The 13,030-nt window shown below is 43.8% G+C and overlaps 1 protein-coding gene across 1 annotated transcript in view; it reads left to right on the forward strand.

Annotated features, from left to right (window-relative positions):
- LOC122795687 (meiosis 1 associated protein) overlaps positions 1-13,030 on the forward strand; it is a 1,351,776-nt gene that overhangs the window by 986,920 nt on the left and 351,826 nt on the right. The window lies entirely within an intron of this gene.

Below are 13,030 nucleotides of genomic sequence, written 5' to 3' on the forward strand. Positions count from 1 at the left end.
GTCATACACATTTAGACAAGAAGTTGGCAAAAGCCAGGACCATAGAACAGACTTGCTTGTTGTATAGACTGCTAAGCAAGGACTTCCCCATCAGTTACTTCTGTTTATGTTCCTCAATATAAGAAGGTAGCCTTTCACAGTTTCTCCACTTTTTCTGCTAATTGTTTTGCCTGTAAGGACAGACTTAACATTTATGGAGTCCAGTCAGTAACTCTTGAAATAGAAATGTGATGTTAACCATTGTAGATTAGCAGCTGCTCTTCCTGTGAAAGCTAGTGCAGCAGTTCATGTCCTATTGATCTGCATAAGCAGAAAGTAGGACTACACAGTCAGAATTCTCAAGCAGTCAACAGAGTGATGTGCTCCTTCTCATTCCTATTTTATTCAGGCATACAGCACTTTATAAAGTAAGATACCTCAGTCCTTTCCGCTGTACTTTTGGATCTAGAATTGACCTCATATATGATGGTCATTCAGTCATCTGATGTCTTTTTCAATGGTTTCTCAACTGATGGGTCTCTGATCTGACTTCAGCCACTTCTTTAGACATTGGCTCCATAGCTCGAGGTCCTCCTCTTACCCGCAATCCTCTGTTCTCCTGAATTACTCTAGATCTTATTTGTCACTTCAGTGTTTAGATGTGGTCATTGGTAGCTTGATTAGTTTATAGGATAAATAAGTAATTTCCTTTTTTATCTTGGTTATTTTTTCACTTATTTACTTCTCCTTCCCGTTCCTTATTGTAAAAAAAGGAGTTAAAATTATACAGGTTATTTATTTCCTTCACTTCTAGTCATTGGGCCTTGTGCCCTTTGTCTTTCTTGCTACCTTTTAGGTACTTCTTTCACATAGCTATGCTGGTACTTCTTTATGTCTTACTGTGGTATACCTCTCTGGAATTGGTATTACCATTGTTGGTATTTCACTTTTTTTCCACTTAGATTTATATACTTTTCTTGCTGTAGCATTGGTTTCTTGTTGTGGTATTATATTAAAATGTTGGATAAGCCAACTGGCTTCAAAAAGTGCTTTTCACGTGGGTACAAAATCTCTAACTCAGACACTCAGTCTAAGTGTATAGAGTGCCTCGGGACAGATCATCTTACTTCTAATTGAGATATTTGTGCTGGTTTTAACCACAGGACTCTAAGTCTCCACATGCAAGATCTAAATTTTCTCCAGAGCCTGTTACTTTGAGGATGCATTTATCATTCTTGCAGAAGATACCTTGAACCGTATCTCATCTACCCTCAACCTCTTCATCCCTCAGGTCATCTAGGAGCCTAATAGAAGCAGGTGTGAACAGGATGATGAGAAATTTTCTGAGAACCTAGATACAGTTGGGAGTTATCCAAGCTCCATCTCCCATCAGATCAGTGAGCCTGTCCTCAATTCAGTGTCAGATTTTGACTCCTACTGTGATCCATCCACTAATTTCAGACCCTATGGACCTGAGAATTCTGAGCTTGTCTATGTCGGACCCGAAGGATTGGCCTTCAATGACTCCAACATCTTCTCTGATCCAGACTGCCTTGAGTCTGTCAGAGTCAAAAGGATCACAGAGTTGTAGCGTTGTTGCCATATCTGGGGTTTGGGTTTGATTTTGATGTTTTCGGAGTCATCCATTGCTCTCAGAGCCTCCCTGCTGGACAGCTTGGCTCTGGACTCTACATCCAGACAGGATTGAGTTCCTTTCTGTGCAGGTGGTTTTAGCTCCTGCCAGGTTGGGACTTGGTTCTCCCATGGCCTCTCTCTTTGAGGTAGTGGAGAGAGCATTTTCCATCTCTGTGGACAAGACATCCTTGCCCCCCTCGGGTCCACCCCCTCCTCATCTATCTACTGTGGATACTGAATCTTTTCATCCTGTCTAATCGGGACAGCTGGCCTGGTCAAATCTGGAGACCTCATTCAGGACTCTGATGTCACTTTGAATACCTCCTCGGAATCTTCCACCAGAGAACCTCCTTGGAAATGTACATGTGAAAGGAGGCCCTTAGACTCCCCACAGTATCTTTAACCATAGAAACTGATTTTGATGAAGGGGAGAGATCCCCCAGTTTGTCCCTCAAGGATGTCTCTTTCAGTGAAATCCTCAAACATTTGAGACAGAATGGTGGTTGGTCTTCCAATCCTCCTTCCCACGAAGAGTCAATGTTTCATGAGGCTTTTGGAGCCAACTCAACTACGTCCTTGGTACTCCTCCTGGCAGATGAGATGGTGGACCTTATCTCCCACTGGGGTTGGAGGGATCCAGATGTCATGGAGACTATCCCCAAGAGGCCACATAAGTACCTCCTTGCACAGAAGGATAGAGCCCATTAGAGCAAGGGTCCCCCAGTGGATGCTGTGGTGGTCACAGTGGCCACCAAAAAAGAGCTTGCTGAACAGAGTTCTTCTGTCCATCTCCTATACAGAAAGTCCAGGACATTGGACAGATTTTGGAAGTGTGTTTATTCTTCAGCAACCTTGGCTCTTAGGTCACTGAACTATTTAGCACACATTATGAGATTTCAGAGGGAATTGATCAAGGAGGTTTCCAATACCCTCTCAGGGTCCATGTCTGCAGAGAACAAGAAGATGGTTTCTTCACAATTGGCCACCCTCCAGTCCCTGTCAAAAACCTCAATGAGATTAATTTTTCATGCCTCTGGACCAGCTTTGAGAGCCACAGATTCATGAATTGCTGTAAAAAGGCATGCCTGGATGTGTCTTTGTGATTTCGCAGAGCCCTTTAAGACATCATTCATCAATGCTCCATTTAATGGATCCACCTTGTTTGGCCCTAAGGTGAAGAAAACTCTTTTGACAACCGAGCAGGATGGGAAGACATTATCTGCCATAGGAGTATATTTCTCTACGTTCAAAGGACTTTCTCCTGGAAACAAAGAAGAGGTAGAAAAATGTGGTTCCAAAGCATGCAAGAGTCTTTACATGACATCTTTACATGACTCCTAGAGAGACAAATCCCCCTGCAGCAAAGGAGGGAACTCTAATGGAAGATGTGGCCTACAACATCAGGGCTTAAGAGGTCCTTTTTCTGAGAAGCCCTTTCAGTGCTCCTGAAGAGTTGCCTCACTGCTCCACTCTGGAGACAGTCGGGGGCACTTATCTCTGAAGCCAGAAGCCTGGACAGCCATTACCAAAGATGCTTGGATGTACAGAATTATATCCAGAGGTTGAAAAATGAAAAATATGTTATGTTAGGATCTGAAGAAGCACATTTGTGAAAGCGCTAATCTGAATTTTAAATAAATCTGAGATCTGAAGTAGTTTACTTCATTTGGTCTTCAACCTGTGGGAATACGGATCCGTATCGAATCCGAGCCGGCAAAAATTACTAGCATCAGCTCCGAGCTCCAGACTCCTCCCCTTATCCATAATACACCTCCACTGCCTTCCATCCCCAGATCTCGTTTGCCCCAATTTATAATACATCGTGTCTCTAGAGCTCCAGCTAGCAGTGGGTGATTCTTACTGTAAGTTTTCTAAAATCTCTGTTCTTTTAGCCGATTCAGGTTAGTATAGGTACCCTTTCTCCCCTCCCATTGTTTTGGTGTTGAATATTGGTTTGTAGTTATAGTTAGAGTAGTTTGTCTGTGGTGCCCCTCCCCTCTTAGTGTTGTCTATGGTCTAGTGTGGTGAGTGGGTGTGTGTTTGTTAGTTTAAAGAAGGAAAGTTTTTGCCTGTCTTTTTTAAGGCTTCTTTCTTTGTAGAATGGCTGAAAAGTTTATCTTTAAGTGCTGCACAGAGTGTGGCCATAAGCTTTTCCAAGCAGATGGACACACTCTGTGTGTGTTGTGCTTAGGTGTGGCCCACCTTAGTGTGGATTGCTCCATTTGTGCGGAGTTCAATCCCCGAGCTTTGAAAGTTAGAAAGGCCAAGTTGGCCCTCAAAGGTCCGCTGCTTGCCACTGAACCTCCTTCCTCGTCTTCGCCTTCAGTCACAGTGGCTCCTGTGACTGCCTGTCCTGCTTCTCTTCCTCTGGACTCCCCTCCCTCCCAGGCTGGAACTCAAACTCCTGCATCTAACCCTGTAGTAGTAGAGCAGAGGAGAGGTAGAGAACGGGAGAGAGAGTTGAAGATGAAGGAAAAGAGGAAGAGGTCCCCAGACCTCACGTCCCCAAGCAAGTCTGCACGAATCTGTGACTCCCCTCGGCTCCAGTCTCCGAGGTTCTTCCAAGAGCCGGAAGAGGCACATTCAGTGTCCTGGGCCTCGGTTCCCCAATCTGCCAGATCGGAATCCATGGCCTCATCACGGTCGACCCGCTCTTTATCAGACATGGAGCTGGATAAGATGATGGGGGTCTTGCCAGCTCCCCCTCCCTCAGGAGGGGGGAGCTCACTTCCTTTTTTTCAACCCATTTCACTTTCCCCAATCCGACCTTCGGCTTCGGAGTTATTGGATCCGAGGTTGTCCTTGGTCAGGGGGTCGACGCTGATGGTCCTTGCATCCTCAATGCTGACAGCTGCCTGGAGCATCTCAGATCTGACCAGTCCGGATCCGAGCTGCTCTTAGAGCCAGAGCCTGGGTGTCAGATCCGAGGGAGTGGAACCTTTTCCATCAGCTCCAATGTTGTCAGGCCAGGTTCCCTCCCTTGGAGCTCCATCCAGTTCAGGTCCGGCTCCGATTCTCGTGTTGGACCCCGGGAGACTGGCCTCCTTATTAGCTTCCCAGGAGGTCTGTTCTCCTTCAGCATTCGATGTGGTAGAATGGGTCCTCTCCATCGGATCGAGGCCCCTGACTGCCCTGTCGGACTCTGTCCAGACCCCCATGGCTCTGTTTATAGTCCCCATTGTCTTACCAGAGGGACAGTCTGTGCCCGAAGAGCCCCAGATGGTTCCCCCAGAGGAACAGATGGCTTGTGAACGCTCCCCTGATAGCCCATTGGAGATGTGCCTCGCAAGCATACATGCAGGAGGAGGCACTTGGACTCCCCTGAGTCCCTAACCGAGGACACAGATTTAGATGATGGGGAGGGATCCCCAAGATCACCTCCCGATGATGTCTCCTTTGGAGACATCATGGAGATCCTGCGCCAGTGGGGAGGTTGGTCTGCCCCCAAGCCCTCCTCTGATGAGTCTGTGTTTCTGGAGGCTTTTGGCATGGACCCATCTATGTCTTGGGTGTCCCCTCCCATGGATCATTTAGTGGATTTGATCACCTCGCGGTCATGGAAGGAACCAGATCCCACGGAGCTGATCCCCAAGTGCCCCAATAAGGTTTTCAGTCCCCCCATTGACAGGCCTTCCTGGAACAAGGGCTCCCCAGTGGACGCCATGGTGGTAGCAGCAGCCACGAAGAGGGAACTATCTCAGGAAAGTTCCTCGGTCCACCCTCCTGACTGAGAGTCACGGATGATGAACCACCTAGGGAAGCGGGTGTATGCTTCAGCTACCTTTTCGATAAGGGCGCTGAATTACTTGGCCCATGTCACGAGACTCAAGCATGACCTAACGAGGGAGCTGGAGGAGTCTCCACCCAAGTCCATATCGCAGGAGGACAAGGCTTCATTCTCCATGAAAATGGCCACTCTGAGAGCAGTTTCAAATATGATGGAAGGAGCGGATAGGGCAGCTGAGTCAGGCATGTCCATAAGGCGTAACGCCTGGCTCAGGTTGTGCCAATTTACCAAACCCTTTAAGGCATCCTTTGGCAATGCCCCTTATGACGGCTCAACTCTTTTCGGTAAGACCATCAAGGAGACACTAGTCCAGAGTGAGAAGGATGGGAAGACAGTTCTGCCATTGGGATCCGCTTCTCTAACCCTCAAAGGTCCTTTTCCCAGAACCAGAGAAGGCAAAAAAAGATGTGGTTCCGGAAGTCTCATTATTCCTGGGACACTCAGGGCTCTTCTTCCCCTAGAGGCAGAGGGGGACAGAATGGATGCCGGCCCAAAGGCCGAAGGGGGTCCGCGAAACTTTGGGTCTTGAGAACCATTCTCAGACAGACCCAGGGAGCAACCCTGAGGGGTTGGTTGTCCAGCTGCTCTACTCTGGAGGCAGTCGGGGGATGATTGTCCTTGCACCCAGTGGCATGGGAGTCCATAACAATGGACCACTGGGTGCTTCAAATCATATCCAAAGGATATTCTATCCCCTTCATGGGTTCCTCCATATCTCCCAAACACCTCCCGGATGTTCCACCCATGCAAAGGGAGGCAGCAGCACAGGACATTTCCAAGCTGCTAGGAAAACGAGCCATCAAAACTGTCCCCCCAGATCAGTCCGGATTTGGCTTCTACTCCAGGTTCTTTTTGGTGCCAAAGAAAATGGAGGACTTAAGGCCCATTCTGGACCTCTCTACCCTGAACCTGTCAGTTGCCAAAGAAAAGTTCCGGATGGTCATACTACAGTCCATCATACCGTACCTGCAAAAGAGCAACTGCATGTGCTCGTTAGATCTCCAGGATGCTTACTATCACATAAAAATGCACAGAAGCTCCAGGAGGTTCCTCCGCTTCCAGCTAGGGGCCAATCATTATCAATTTTGAGCTCTACCCTTTGGTCTCACCACAGCCCCCAGGGTGTTTACCAAAGTGATGGCAGTTGTAACGGCTCACCTGAGGCTTCAGGGGATTCTGGTGTATCTGTACCTGGATGATTAGCTCCTTACTGCTCTCACCAGGCGTCCACTTTCCCAAACCAGGGATTACTTTCTGACACTTGCCCTGAGCTTGGGTATCACAATCAACACATCCAAATCTCTACTAGAGCCTGTACAGGTGATAGACTACATTGGTGATAGGATAGACACACTCCAGTGCAAAGTGTTCCTGACCTCGGAGAGAGTCCAAAACCTCCGGATGCATGTCTCCCTAATTTACCATTCTCACCTCCCGACAGCAGAATCAGTGTTGAGGGCCCTTAGACTCAATGGCAGAAACCATAACTCTTCTTCCATGTGCTCGGCTACACATGCGGATTCTTCAGTGGACTGTAGTGGTTCATTGATCCCTGTTGGATTTACAACTAACCTATCCTATCCACCTAAGTCAAGTGTGTTGGGCATCCCTCATATGCTGGATGAGCTCTCTGGACATTTTGGAGGGATGACCCTTTGTTCCAGCCCCAGTCCAAACCATAGTGACCACGGATGCCTCCCAACTTGGGGGGGGCATTGTTTGGACAAGACAGTCCAAGGCCTGTGGTCCCCCATAGAGACCAGCTTGCATATCAATGTCCTAGAGATGAGGGCAGTCCTTCTAGCATTGCAGGCCCTTCATGCCTTTCTTCCTCTGGGGACAATTGCCATTCAATTAGACAACATGTCAGAAGTCTGATATATCAACAAACAGGGAGGGACCAGATCTTACCCTCTTTGTCGCAAGGCCATGAGAGTGTGGGAATGGACAATCTCCACCAGTTGCTTTCTCATCGCAATGCACATTCCGGGATGGTCCAACATTCTAGTGGACAGGCTAAGTCGGACCATTCTGATGCCTTACAAGTGGTCTCTGAATTTGTCAGTAGCGGAACAGATCTTCAGTGAGTGGGGTCAACCTTGCTGAGATCTCTTCGCATCTCCTTCCAACGTGAAGTGCAGCAGGTATTTTGCTCTGAACCCACCGCCAGAGACACTCTAGTTCATGCTTGGCCTCCTGATCTTCTGTATGCTTACCCACCAGTTCCTCTCATCCCGAGGTTTCTGCAGAAAGCTTGTCAACTGGGGAGCAAGGTGATCCTGATTGCCCCATTCTGATCTCACCAGGTATGGTTTCCCTTCCTTTGGTCTCACCTTCTGGTTCCACCTTGGATCCTAGATTCCATTCAGGATGTGATTTCACACCCATCGGGGGTGCCTCATCCGAGTCTGGACAGCCTGAAGTTCACAGCTTGGCTGCCCCAGTTCCCATGATTACTAGGACTCCCGGACTTTCCTCCTCAGTTAAGTCTATTTTGGTAGCTGCTCATAAGTCTTCATCCAGAAAGGTTTATCGCAGCAAGTGGAAATGTTTTTCTTTCTGGGCCTCTCAGAGGAGTTTAGATCCTTTCATGGCTCCTATTTCTGCCATTCTTGATTTTCTAGCTGAAATTTTCCAGCATGGAGCTAGTTCTTCTACTGTCAAAGTTCAGTTGGCTGCCATTTCTCATTTTCATGTGGACAAGAATTCTGCATCCTTGGCATCTTCTAGACTGCGTAAAGCCTTTATTAAAGGTACTTTTTTGCTACGCCCGCTGGTCAAAGATCCTGTCCCCCCGTGGGACCTTACTATGGTTCTCCAAGCTCTGTTCACCCCGCCTTTCGAGCCTGCTGCAACTGCAGATCTAAAATTTCTATCGTGGAGAACAGCTTTTCTGGTTGCTTTTACCTCTGCTAGAAGGGTTTCGGAATTACAGGCCTTGTCCATAAAATTCCCGTACATGATTTTTCATAAAGATAGAGTTTCCCTTCAAACCAACCCATCTTTTCTTCCTACAATGGCATCACCAGTCAATATCAATCAGCCTATAAATTTGCCTGTGTTCTTTCCCAGTTTTATCAACAGGATGGAATACAAGCTACACATGTTGGATGTTCACAGACAGTTACGATTCTATTTACACAGGACAAAAAAATTTCATAAATCTGATCGTTTGTTTCATTCTATAGACCCTTTTTGGGAAAACATATTTCCAAGGTCACTATAGCTTGATGGATTTCTTCATGCATCCTGCAGGTCTATAAGGACAAAGGCATGTCTCCTCCAGGTCAGGTTAAAGCTCATTCCATTAGGTCCATGGCTACATCTGCAGCTTTCTGGTCTAGGGTGTCTTTGGATGACATTTGCTCTGCAGTTACTTGGTCCTCATCTCATACATTTATTTCCCATTACAAATTGGATTTGATATCGAGAAGGAGAGCATCCTTTGGCTCCGCAGTGCTCCAGAATATCCTTCCATGAGGGCCTCCCAGGAGTTTAGTAGCTGGGGACTCTGTCCCACAGGTTTGAAGACCAAATGAAGTAAACTACTTCAGATAAAGAAGTTATGTACTCACCATAACATTCCATCTGAGTAACTGTACTTCATTTATCTTCAGCCATCCCTCCCTCCTTCCCAAGGACTTTGGCGCATGTTCAGCCTACGGGCTGTAGTATAGGTCACAAGTATGTTATCAGGTCAAGTTCTAAGTATAAGTTCTGCAAACTCGATCTAGGGATGGAAGGCAATGGAGGTGTATTATGGGTAAGGGGAGGTGTCTGGAGCTCGGAGCTGATGCTAGTAATTTTTGCCGGCCCGGATCCGATACGGATCCGTATTCCCACAGGTTGAAGACAAGTGAAGTACAACTACTCAGATGGAACTTTATGGTGAGTACATAACTTCTTTTTTTTTTACTATTTACTGGACTTTTTATGCCTGAAGCCTTGGTGGACATACTGAGTTTTTATTTTTCTACTATTTTGTTTGCTGCAGTTTGTCTTTTTATCTCTGGTATTGTGTTGTTTTGGGCTAATATCCAGAGGTTATTACATACCATTTTTTCTTCTACCTCCCCAAAAGCCAAAATAATTCACAGTGTTCCATACAGTCAGACGGAAGCAGCAACCATAGAAATAGAAAAGCTGCAGAGAAAAGGGGTCATCCAAGCAGTCTGCTTAGGCCAAAAAAAGGTGCAGAACCTATTCATGATACATTTTAGTTCCAGAGAAGACAGGGGACCTAAGACCAATTTTGGATCTCCGCAATCTAAATCAATTTGCAAAACACATGAAGTTCCAGATGGTCACCGTTCAGTCCATTCTGCCACTGTTGTGAAAGGACAATTGGATGAGCTCTATAGATCTCCAGGATGTGTACTCCCATATGAAGACACACAGGCAGGCCAGGAGATACCTACACATCTGGCTGGGAGACAGTCACTATCAGTTCAGAGTCTACCCTTTGGTCTCACCACAGCTCCTAGGGTGTTCACCAAGTGCATAGCAGTGGTTGTAGATAACCTGAGACTGCAGGATTCTGGGTGTTTCCTTACCTTATCTTCGAAAGGTTTTACTTTTGTGAAGGCTAAAAGGATAAATCTAGTTCAAGTGCTAATATTCTTGAAAATGTTTGTGCATAAATTAAATCTGACTGTCTTGTTTGACAATAATGATATACAACATCCAGGTTTAAAACTTTCCAGCGTTTGTAACCTACCCCTCCATCCCTTGTTAAGTGTGTTTGAAAAAATGCATGCGTTAGATCTGAGAGCTTGTTAAATGAAAAAAACTGCTTTTGTAGGTTCTAATATTACAAGAGAGAAATTAGCTTTTTTTGACTTCTTGAAATCCTCTCACATTAGGATCATGAAACTGGACAAGGGGGTTTGGGGTTGTACCTATGGACAATAATGCTTATGTTGTCAAGATGTACAGCATTTTGTTTAAATACACTTATAGACAAGTTTCACGAAATGAGTTAAATATTGCATATGCTAAAATATATTCAGCATTGTATGACATGTTGACACAAGGACAGATCACTATTCAAGAATACTTTTTTTTGTATTTGAAAGACCCTAAGGTACCCATGAAATTTGGGGTACCAAAAATTCATAAATACAAGGAAAATCTACCAATGTGTCCTATTGTGGACGCTAGATGTTCGATCACTTCCCCTTTTGCAAAATACTTCAATTTTATTGTAAAGGCATAGTGCAAAATGTTAAGTATGTGTGTGTAAGGACTCTTGGGATTTTTTGAGCAAGTGCAATAATCTTGAGTTCAATGAAAGACTTATGGTTTTTACCACTGATGTGAAAGATTTGTTTACTGTGATTCTCTTTACCATCAGGGTCCAGTGGTTTACAGAATTTCTTTGTAAAAATAGTGCTTTACCCTAAGATAGGATTAACCTGCTGGTTGTGCTCTTAGAATTTGTACTGCACAATAATTACTTCTACTTTGAAAATCATTTTTTTCTTCAGGAGAAAGGGGTGGCAATGGGATCTGTGTGTGGGAATGGGATGGGAAAACAAGTTTATCCTGAACAGTATGAATAAGGAATTATGGTGCCTCTGTACGAGGTACCTGGATGATATCTTTATTGCATGGAAAGATGACAACAATAATATTCTCTTGTTCCTACATTATTTAAACAACACCACTGCATTCTTGAAGTTTACTCATGACATAGGTGTTGATGAAATTTCTTACCTGGATGTAAAATTGGTAAAAAATTATAACAGCAGGAAAATTATTTCCTAAATGTGTAGGAAACCAACTTACTCTAATTCTTTTTTTGTAGTATTCCAGCTTACATCCTGTAGCACGGAAAAAAAGGCTGTGGTAAAAGGCCCGTTTGTTAGAGCAGCATGCATGGTTTCATTTTTTTCTGACTTTCTGGATGAGTGTAACAACTTAAAAGAAATGTTTTTAAAAAGGGGCTATCCAGAAAGTTTTATTGACTGCTCTATTAATGAAGTGGTGATGAAAAGGGGCAACAACTACATTATCCCTGTTCTTAGCAGGGAACATTTTAGGACACAAGGGGACATTATAACTAGTGGTTTATACCATCCCTTCAACAGGGTTGAGAATCCAAAATACAAGGCTAGATTTATCACTACTTTTTCTGTAGACCACAACTACATCAAGTGGGGCTTGAATAAAAACTAGAGTATTTTTATTGAAAATAAAGATTTTAAGGAAAAACTTGGCAACAGCCCATTAGTTATTTACAGAAAGAGACTTAGTTTTAAGAAAATTTGAGAATTCACCGTTAAGGAAGACAATCAGAGACATACTTATGGTAGGTTTAAATGTGGTAGTTGCACATACTGCAGAAACATTTATTGTGTTAACACATTTGTAGTAAAGGGTGAACACCTTAAAGTCAATGGTAGATACAAATGTATGTCAAAAGGGGTCATTTATTTAGCCCTATGTCAAGGCTGTGAAAGTTTCCATGTAGGAAAGACTGAACGTATGTTAAAAGACAGAATTTATGAACATTTATGTGCAGTACAGAACAAAAGCAAAATTAATGCATTGTCTAAGCACCTTACGTCTTGCCCGGAATATGAATTTAAATTCACAGTGCTTGGTGCTTGAACAGGTAGAATTAAACCATTGGGTTGGGGGGGGGTGCTGCTGGAAAAGAAAGAGTTAATGCGGCAGAGAAATTTTAATGCAAGCAGTAGCCCAAGTCTGAATGAACTTTCTTCTATTACTTAAACACTCTCCTTCCTCCTTCCAATATAACACAAACAACTCTGACCCAAAAGAAAACACCGACTGTGGTAAACAAAAAGTCAAACAGCAAAGCAAGATTTCTGTTTTTTATTCTAGCGCTTCGGTGTTTCCACCGTCAAGGAATAACAAACACTCAACAAAATACACACATTTTTATATACCACATAGTTAATTACCCCCTTAAAGTAAACACTTCCAATTCAAATCATTATTTAAGCCTTTAGGCGCCAATGTTTTATATTTCAAAATATAAATACTTTTCTTATACAATAACTTATGCTTCAAAACATCTTCATCATTATGTAAACATTCCACTCTTTCTAAAATTGTACCCTGTAATAAAGTAATATCACTATTATATAGCATTTTAAAATGTAAAGCAATTTCTTCTATTACGTGTTTGCTTAAAACCAAAGCCTATCAACAATAAATGTGTTTATTTGTTGAAGTGTATTGACAGTTTTAGTAATGACTGTTAAAAATTGCTTTTATCTAGATGTTTTTTATTTAGATGGCTCTGGGACTATGAAGTTTTAGTTTATTTTCTAACATTAGTCAAATGGCATATTGTAACTTTAAGATAACAACTGCTGGTCATGTGACTTCATAGAGTGGATTTTAAATACTCTGTTCTTGTGTGTTTTTTTAATCTGAAGAAGTCTTTTTACTGTGTAAAGACAAAAGTGCTTATCTGTTTATACTTCATATTATATATAAACTCTGTGTGTCTTGCAGTGTCTTCCATTCGTTCTTGGAGTTTTAAAGTTTGTTTTTTGTTTACTTACATGGACAACCAGATTGTTTCTGCTTCCACCAAGCCTCTACTGATTCCCGCCAAGGATTACTTGATCTATCTGTGTCTTCAACTGGGCATCA

This window comes from Protopterus annectens, chromosome 2.part2 (assembly GCF_019279795.1).
Source record: "Protopterus annectens isolate FY-2018-M chromosome 2.part2, PAN1.0, whole genome shotgun sequence".
Lineage (NCBI taxonomy): Eukaryota > Metazoa > Chordata > Ceratodontiformes > Protopteridae > Protopterus > Protopterus annectens.